This window comes from Pezoporus flaviventris, unplaced genomic scaffold, assembly GCF_033815535.1.
Source record: "Pezoporus flaviventris isolate CSIRO_AGI_PZ_B2104156 unplaced genomic scaffold, CSIRO_AGI_Pfla_v1 ptg000005l, whole genome shotgun sequence".
NCBI lineage: Eukaryota > Metazoa > Chordata > Aves > Psittaciformes > Psittacidae > Pezoporus > Pezoporus flaviventris.
Window position 1 is genome coordinate 592,441 of NW_026892553.1, and position 7,814 is coordinate 600,254.

Genomic DNA, 7,814 nt, shown 5'->3' on the forward strand with positions numbered 1-7,814 from the left:
TCTGCTTGCAAAAGGAAGTAGGAGGTGTTTCCTCCCTCCCCTCCACCCCCCTTCACCACCCGTGACTGGATTACACTGGTGGGCTGCTGCCTCCCACTGCCACCCCAGGGGAGGTGAAGCAGCAGGGAGTGGAAGACAGGAGGTGCCGTGAGGGACTCCAGCCCATGGGACCCTGCCCATCTGCGGGAGCCATGGCCTGGCCGGGCTCAGAAGCTCACACTTCCCAAGCTCCAGAGGGGTTTCCCATGGGCCAGGGGCTGGTGGGAGCCTGCACAGGGGAAGCCAAGCACCAGCCCCGCTCTGCCCAGAGGTGCAGCACTTCCTCCTTCCATCCACACAAAAAGCCCCACGGGGTCGGAGTAGATGTAAGGCCGGTGTCCAGGCTGTTGTCACTGCACCGCTGGGAATGAGGATGGCTGCGGGCTCAGGGCGGGACACCCGACTGCTGCCTTGAAGTGTTTCCTGGCTCCTGAGATGTGGCACGGTCTCACTGCAGAGCCACCAGCCCAGCTCCGGGTGGATTTCTAAGTGGGATGTGATGACAGAGGGATTGCAAGACCCCTTGATTTATTGATTTCCCAACAAAAAACTATCACAGCTCCAGCTGTTCCGGGCCACAGCTTCCTTCCCTTGCCAGCCTCCACTGCTCGCTTCCCACAGGAGCTGCTGCCAACAACCCAGTGTGAGCATCTCTTTCCCATCCTCACCCTGCTGTCTGCCAGGTCCCCTCCCCACTGTCCTGTGCTGATTCGTCACCCCCTGTATGATGAGCCTTGAGTGGAGAGGGGGGAGCAGGAAGATGCTGGGATGCAGCACAGTTGTAAGTGGCCAGGGGGTCGAGTGCCTGCAATCTGCTGTGGCTGGGGGTGCGGTGTCTGTACACAGCAGTGCTGTATGTGAACAGCCAGAGGTCTCAGGTGGATTTGCCTGGATGTTTCCTATATAAAGAGCTCCTCCAAAATGAGCTTTTAAACTTAGAAGTTTCACCTGAAGAGAAACTGGAAGGAGCTGCTTTGGAAGCATGGGAGCTTCAGGAGCAGCCAAGGGCACTGGAACGAAAATGAGACGGGATCACAAATAAACCTGCCCCTGCCCCATGTCCTCCCGGCGGGTCCTTTCCTCTGGCCCCTGCTTTGTCACCTTCAGGAGACACAGCAGCTCTCCCTAGCCCCTGACAGACACCCTCACTGCTGGAGGGGACCCTGGGCTCGGTCTCCCATGGGGCCAGCATCCCAGGGATGCTCTGGCTCAGGCTCTGTCTCCTCCTGGGATTGTGGCAGGACGAGGCGAGTGCTGCAGCTGGGGAATAGGCAGGAACAGCGGGGTAAAGGGGGATAGAGCCCAGAGCACGCCAAGCTCGGCCATCAGCAGCTCTGAATTGTGGCACATGATGAGAAGCATTTTGGGCCACATCCCTTCCCGAGGAAGGATGCTCGGCATTTCTAGTGTGATTGCACAGTGACACCCAGAGGACAGGCCCCGAATATTGTCACCATCACGCCCAGTCACTTCACCAGCACAGGGTGATGGGGACACTGGTCCACAGGAGCTCTGCAGGTATAGCTGGGAGGCAAACCTCCCCTTCTGTGGTGCGCTGTGATGCTGGACACATCTCACATGAGAATAAACGATTCTGTTGTGGAAATGTGTGTTTTGCTGTTGAAAAGCAGCACTATTCCAGCAGAGGCTGTCACCCCAGGCCTTGAACTACAGCCAAGCAAAAAAATACACTGGTAATTTAGTATGCCTCTGAAATATGCATTTCCCATAAACCAGCCCATATTTAATTAAACATATTGCTGCCGTGTATGTGGCTCCTGCTCAGCCATTTACAGTCCCACTGACATATGAGAGGCTCAGCTTAGGAGAGAACCAACACCACTGAATGTAGACGTGAAGCCAGGCTTTGGCAGAGGGGGCCCTGCTCTGTCCCTGCCCCTGCCTGGCTGGGTGCAGTTGCAAGGTGCCACCAGCCCTTGCACGAGCAGCAAAGCAGCCCTTCACGCCAACCAACCCTCCTTGGCAGGCAGCACACAGTGCCACGAGCATGCACACAGGCTCCTGTGAGCGTCTGCAGGCTCAGCACCAGGAGCTGGAGTTAGCAGGGGAATATCCCCAGCCTCCGGCTCAGGAGAACCAATTACACGGCAATAGAGACTCCATAATGTGTGATGGGATAAAACCAGGGGAGATGTTAATTGTTGATCTGCTATCAAAAATAGACATCCCTTTAGTGCAGCTCCTGCTCCAGTGGGCAGCACATCCTGGACCTGGACCTGAACTGTGGCTAGGGGCTGGAGGAGCTTGTATGTGTTCCTGGAAAATGGCTTTCAGTTGTGAGTAAAACTAGAGCAAGGGAGCACAGATGGGATGACATGGATTCCGTGAAGGAAAATGTGTCAGTGTCTCCAAAACATCCGACACTGCTCCTGCTTCCAACAGAAGGTTCCGCTTATTGGCTTGGCCAAAGGTCTGAGCAAGGTGTTGCACCAAAGGCAGGCAGGAGGCCAGGAGAAGAACACTGCTGTGGAAAAAACAACTCAGAGAGGACACTGGGGGACTCACTCCTCAGTTCTTCATGATCGCCACCAGAACGGACCCCATTGCCGCCCGTGCTAGTGCTTTCCGCAAAGATCCTGGAAGGAGGAGCTGGAAAGTAGAGCCCCGTGCGCAGGTGGCACGAGGGGAAGTTGACTGAATCCAGACACACACACCCCCCCCCCCGAGCACCTCAGAGGAACCAGCACCAGGAACCAGGCGGTGAGTTTGTGGCTCAGACTCTTCTTCAGCAAACAACCACTGAAGCGCAAGTTTCCAGAGCCCACAGTGTCCCTGCCAGGGGAGAGGTGAGCTCATTTAGAGAGAAAAGGAGCCTCTATAATGATTAGGACATGTGAGCTCACAACAGGGAATGCTGCTTCCTGTTTTGGCAATGAATGGCATCAGTGAGGAGACCTGGATGTAGGAGACACTCCTGGAGTGTATGTTCTGCCAGATAATGGTCAGTGGGAGAACAGGGACAAGGAGGAGGTGGCAGCTCTGGGTGAGGAGATTTCACACTCATCAGATGAGGTTCTGGAGACGTGGCATTTAATGAAGGGGGTTGCATGGAAGAGAAGGCAGGCCCCAGGTGCTGTTCCCTGCCCTCAGTGTCCTGGGCTATGGTACCGTGTCCAACCAGCCCCATGGCCCCTGGGAGCTGCTTGGTGGCATTAGAAGGGCAGCTGGGTGAACAGGGAGTCTGCAGGAACTGACTGATTCTGGAGCAGGAGTGGGAAAGGTACTTCCTGCAGGGACCATATGGATGGTTTGGGAGCCGCAGCCCCCCTAGGCTCCAAGGCAGCATGACCTGAGGCCACGGTGGGTGGCTCAGCCACGAAGCCTGGGCTGGGTTGGGCTGGGGTGTTCACCCCCAAGCTCCAGCTCATGGAGCAGCCGTGATCCCTTGTGGATCTGCGGCACCACCGCACAGGCCTGGGACGGGTGCTGCGGGGGGCAGGAATGGCTCCGGGGATCCTGAGCTGCGCCGGGTGGGGACTTTCCCTGCCGAGCCCAGCAGAACCGCTCCAACCGCCGCTTGAAATGATGCTCTCAGCGGCTGCTGCTCCCAGAGCTGCTCCGAAGCATCTGCAGCACAATCCTTGGCAGAGAGCACCCTCCAGTGGGACTGCGAGGACGGAGGAGCCCCACGCCTGCAGCTCCTGGGGCATAGGAGAGAACCGAGACTCCGTGCAGCATAACAGAGACCCCGGTGAGGGTCCGGGAGTCCCAGAGCCTGGCCCATCCCGTCTGAGGCAGTCCTGCACAAAGCACAAGCTTGGCTGTTGGACGCTGGAACCCGCTGGCACTGGTCCCAGCCAGTGTCACGGCTCCAGCTTCATAGGCTTCCAAGATCACATCTGGGGAAGGCAGTTCTGTAAGGAGATGATGATCCTCACTCGTAGCCCCACATGTTGAGAGAAGAGGCAAAAGCATTTACTGTCTTGTGTGCACCAGTGGCTCAGCCTCACGGACTCCTGCTGGGGTCTGAAGGCATGGGTATGATGGAGCACCCTGATTTGCCCACCCTCAGAGTCTGCAGCAAGCCCCCCATGGGTGGGTGACAGCAGAGCAGCTTGCAGGATTCCTTGCAGGCGAAGGAGCAGAGTAAATCCCAGCGCACAAGGCACCAGGCAGCCCACGTTCCATCCTCCTTGACGTGCCTCCCACTCCCTCCCACTGCCCTCGGCTGGAAGCAAAGCCCAGGCCAAGCCAATGAGGGTTTCCCAGCTCAGTTGCTGCAGTGAGAGCGCTGGGACAAGCAGGGAGGAAGCTCAGACCCCGCTGCTGACCCCTCCATCACCCTGGCACCCCTGCCTCTCACCAGCAAGTGAGGTTCACTCAAAGCCATGCACCCAACAAAGCCCACCCGAGCCATCATCTCCAGCTCATGCCATATCCTTCCCCTGAGGAAAGGCTCTGTTGTGGGGTGGAGCGGAGCAGGAAAAGCATCTCCTGCAGCATCTGGTTGCAATCAGTGTTTTCGGAGCTGGCTACATTCCTTCCCGGCCAGTAGCCAACTGGGCTGTTTCCCACAGGATCCCAAGACCGTTGCTCCATGTGCCGAGGTTTCGCACGTCTGCTGCAGCAAGTTGCATCCCTGGAGCAGCGCCTGGCTCCAGCTCTGCCCATGCCGAGGGTCTGGCCCCTCCAGGGCACCAAGGCCCTGGGAAATAAACCGGGCACAGGCACTGCTGCTTCCTCCCCTGGGGCTTGTCCGGCAGCTCCAGAGCTATTGCAGGGCTGAGGCTGCTCATTTCGAGCCCTCCCACCCTGGCAAGCCCCACTCCTGCTATAATGGCCATCATATTAATGTGATGACCTCATTATGCAGTTTGCTTTGCTTTTAAAGGGTCGTTTTAGCTTTCTCATGCTAAATATTTGACAGCGACTTCAGGAAAGTACACCCTGTTCAGAAAAAAGCCAGTTGGAGTTCCTAAGCAACCCGAGCTTGTGGTTTATGAAGGCTCCTACTATGTGATGGTTTAATGAATGAATCCCTTGGCTCCCAGAGCCAGGATACCTGAGGGTCTCTGTGTGCACTCAGTGGTGTCCAGACCTCTCTAGTGCAGGGAAAGGCTTGGAAATGAGACCAACGGCACACAAAGTGAAAGGATGAGCCCTTGACCCTTGCCAGGCTCAAAACTGTTCTGCTGAGGCAGCTCCAAGGCCGGGAGCAGCCAAAGCACCCACCAAGCACCTCAGCCCTGCACCACGAGGCAGAGCAAGAGGAACCTGCCTCAGAGCCAGAAGGAAACTGGATACATCCCTGTTTCAGGATGGCTCTTGCAGCTGAGCGAGAGCTGCTGGGAAGGACAGTTCACACCCGGCTCCTGAGTCCTGCTCTGTGAGGAACCCTGGAAATGAGCAGATCTCTGTTGGGAAAGCCACAAAACCAAGTGCATTGTGTGTGTGTGTTCCCTCCCTTGGCAGGAGGAGAGCTCGGTGCCAGGAAGGGCGAGATGGGAATGGGAAGCGAGTGGAGAGGAGTCGAGATGTGTGGAACTCGAACCCTTCACACTGGGAGAGGTCCTGTTGGGCTGGGTGGGCTCTTATCTGCCTAATGGGAAAAGGAAAGGAAGGGAAGGGAAGGGAAGGGAAGGGAAGGGAAGAAAAAAGACAGTGTGTTCTTCACATGGTGATAGCACAAGTGGAGCATCAATAGCACAGGGGACCAGCAAGTTTCACCATGCAGGGAGAAATGGCATCCAGCTTGGGAAATTCCCGGCAGGAATTCCATTCCTACTCTGCCCCCAGCAGCTGGGGCTAGGATAGCTGGATCTGGGGGTTCACCCACCACGGCTGCTCTTCTGTTGACTCTTGCTGCTTCACGCTGCCTAGGACACTTGTCCCTTGCACCAGGGACCTCAGCGCTTTGCTCCTCAAAGCACAACGAAGTGTATGCTTTGGGGAAGGGGGACGGAGGAGAGCAGCTGCTGGGAGCACGAACATCCACGGGAGAGGAATGCCGAAGGAATGCGCGATGAACGTTCTCTCCCTGCTGCACCTACAGGCTCTGCCCGCCCGCTGGGAACCGCAGCCCCGGAGCTCCCCCTGCACCCCCCGAACGCGGAGTCCGGTTCTGCGGACGCCCGGCCCTGCCAGCCCCGGCGGTGGGCAGGCAGCGGGGGGAGCTCTACAGTCCGGACGGGCCCCGGGAGGGGAGGGTGGTACCGAGCAGTGCCGGTACCTGGGGGTCCCGTCCGAGGGCGGTCCCGCTGCTCCCGCAGCGCAGCCGGGTCCGGTCTGTCCCTCCTGGTGTCGCCGACCAGAGCATCCTCGAGCACAGCCGCCCCTCCCTCCCCTTCCTCCTCCTTCCTCCTCCTCCTCCTCCTCCTCCCACCGGCCGGCCCCGAGACCCGGCGCTGCTGCCGGCCCAGAGCCCTCGTAGCTGCGGGGTCGGCCGGGAGGAGCCGCGCGGGGGAAGCCGCGCCGGTCCCGACGATACCATTCTACAAGCGGAGCGTGTCGGCGCGGAGCGGGCGGGCGGCGGTCCCGCTGTCCGACCTGAGGGACGTGTGCAGCCTGGCAGCGCTCACCCTGCTCCGGCAGCTCGCCGAGCTCTGCGGCCACTCGCTCGCCCTCCTTGGAGACATCGAGGGCCACGTCCTGGCCCTGGGTCACCGCGCCGGGCGGCTGCACCGCCGCGCTGCCCGCCTGCAGGCGCTTCTGCGGGGCCGGCCGCTGCGCGGGGCCCCAGGTAAGGACGCCCCGGCCCGGGGTGGGAAGCCCCTGTCCCGGGCACGCTTGGCTTCGGGGGACCCCGTGAGGGCTGTCCCCACCGCTGGGAGTCCCGTCCCACCGCGGCGATGCGCGGATGGGTGTACCCCGCCGGAGTTGTCCCCCGCCTCTGGGAGGTCCCATTCCCCCACCGCGACACAGTGGGGCTTCTGCCACTGTGGTCCCCACTTATGTCCCGTGTCCCCTGTCCAGGATGGGTGAACCTTGCCGGCTCCTGCTCTTGAGGCTCCTGCTCAGGGGTCTGGAGCAGGGGGCCCGGGGGAATGGAGGCCTGGGGGAGCAGGGAGCGGGCAGCTGAGGAGCCACCAGGAAGCCCTTTGGGAAACGGCTTGCAGCCTGCTGCGGCGGGGTGAGGCCGGGACAGCTCGGCAGCAGGCTGGCCCTCACTCTCCCGCACGCAGCGGGCATTCTCCAGGCTGCCGGCCAAGCACACGCATCACGCTGCGGCCCCGGTTACCAGGGGCTGGTGGTGGGAAAGCAGGGACAGGGGCTACTCTCGCCTCTGCACCCCTGGCCTTGCCTCGGATCTTCAGACCCCGCGGCTGGGGACCGAAGTGGCCATCCCCTTGCTGCGCTGTCGGCTGTCACTGGGGTTTGTGTGGCCGGGGAACATGATGAGCAGCAGCACAGGCGCCGTCAGCTCGTCCTGGCAGCCCTCGGGGTTTGTTTTCGCCTTGGCCGCTTGCGTTTCCCATCTGGAGCGTTTGGGTTTGGCACAGGCTCCCGGGCCGGGTCAGGAGCGGGCAGCTCTTCCAGAGGAGCTTAAAATAAGCTCACTTTGGAGTTGTTTATCAAAGTTTGCTTTGCCGGGACAGGGAGCAGTGCTCTCGGAGCTGCTTTCCCTGGGACTGCAGCATGTTTCTCAGGCCCTTGGCAAACTGTGCTCCTCCTGTGCAAGTGCTGCTTTGCTGCTCCGGCTGTGTAGAGCCGTGGGAAACGACTGCCAGCCCCTCGCAGCCCCTCGCAACGTGATTCACGATGCAGGGAGCGGGCAGAGGGCTCAGCGCGGCCTCTGCAATGCCCTGATCCCGTGA

At 59.9% G+C, this 7,814-nt stretch overlaps 1 protein-coding gene across 1 annotated transcript in view; it reads right to left on the reverse strand.

The window, feature by feature from the left end:
• TSC22D3 (TSC22 domain family member 3) overlaps positions 1–7,814 on the reverse strand; it is a 233,990-nt gene that overhangs the window by 145,759 nt on the left and 80,417 nt on the right. The gene's annotated exons all lie outside the window — the stretch shown is intronic.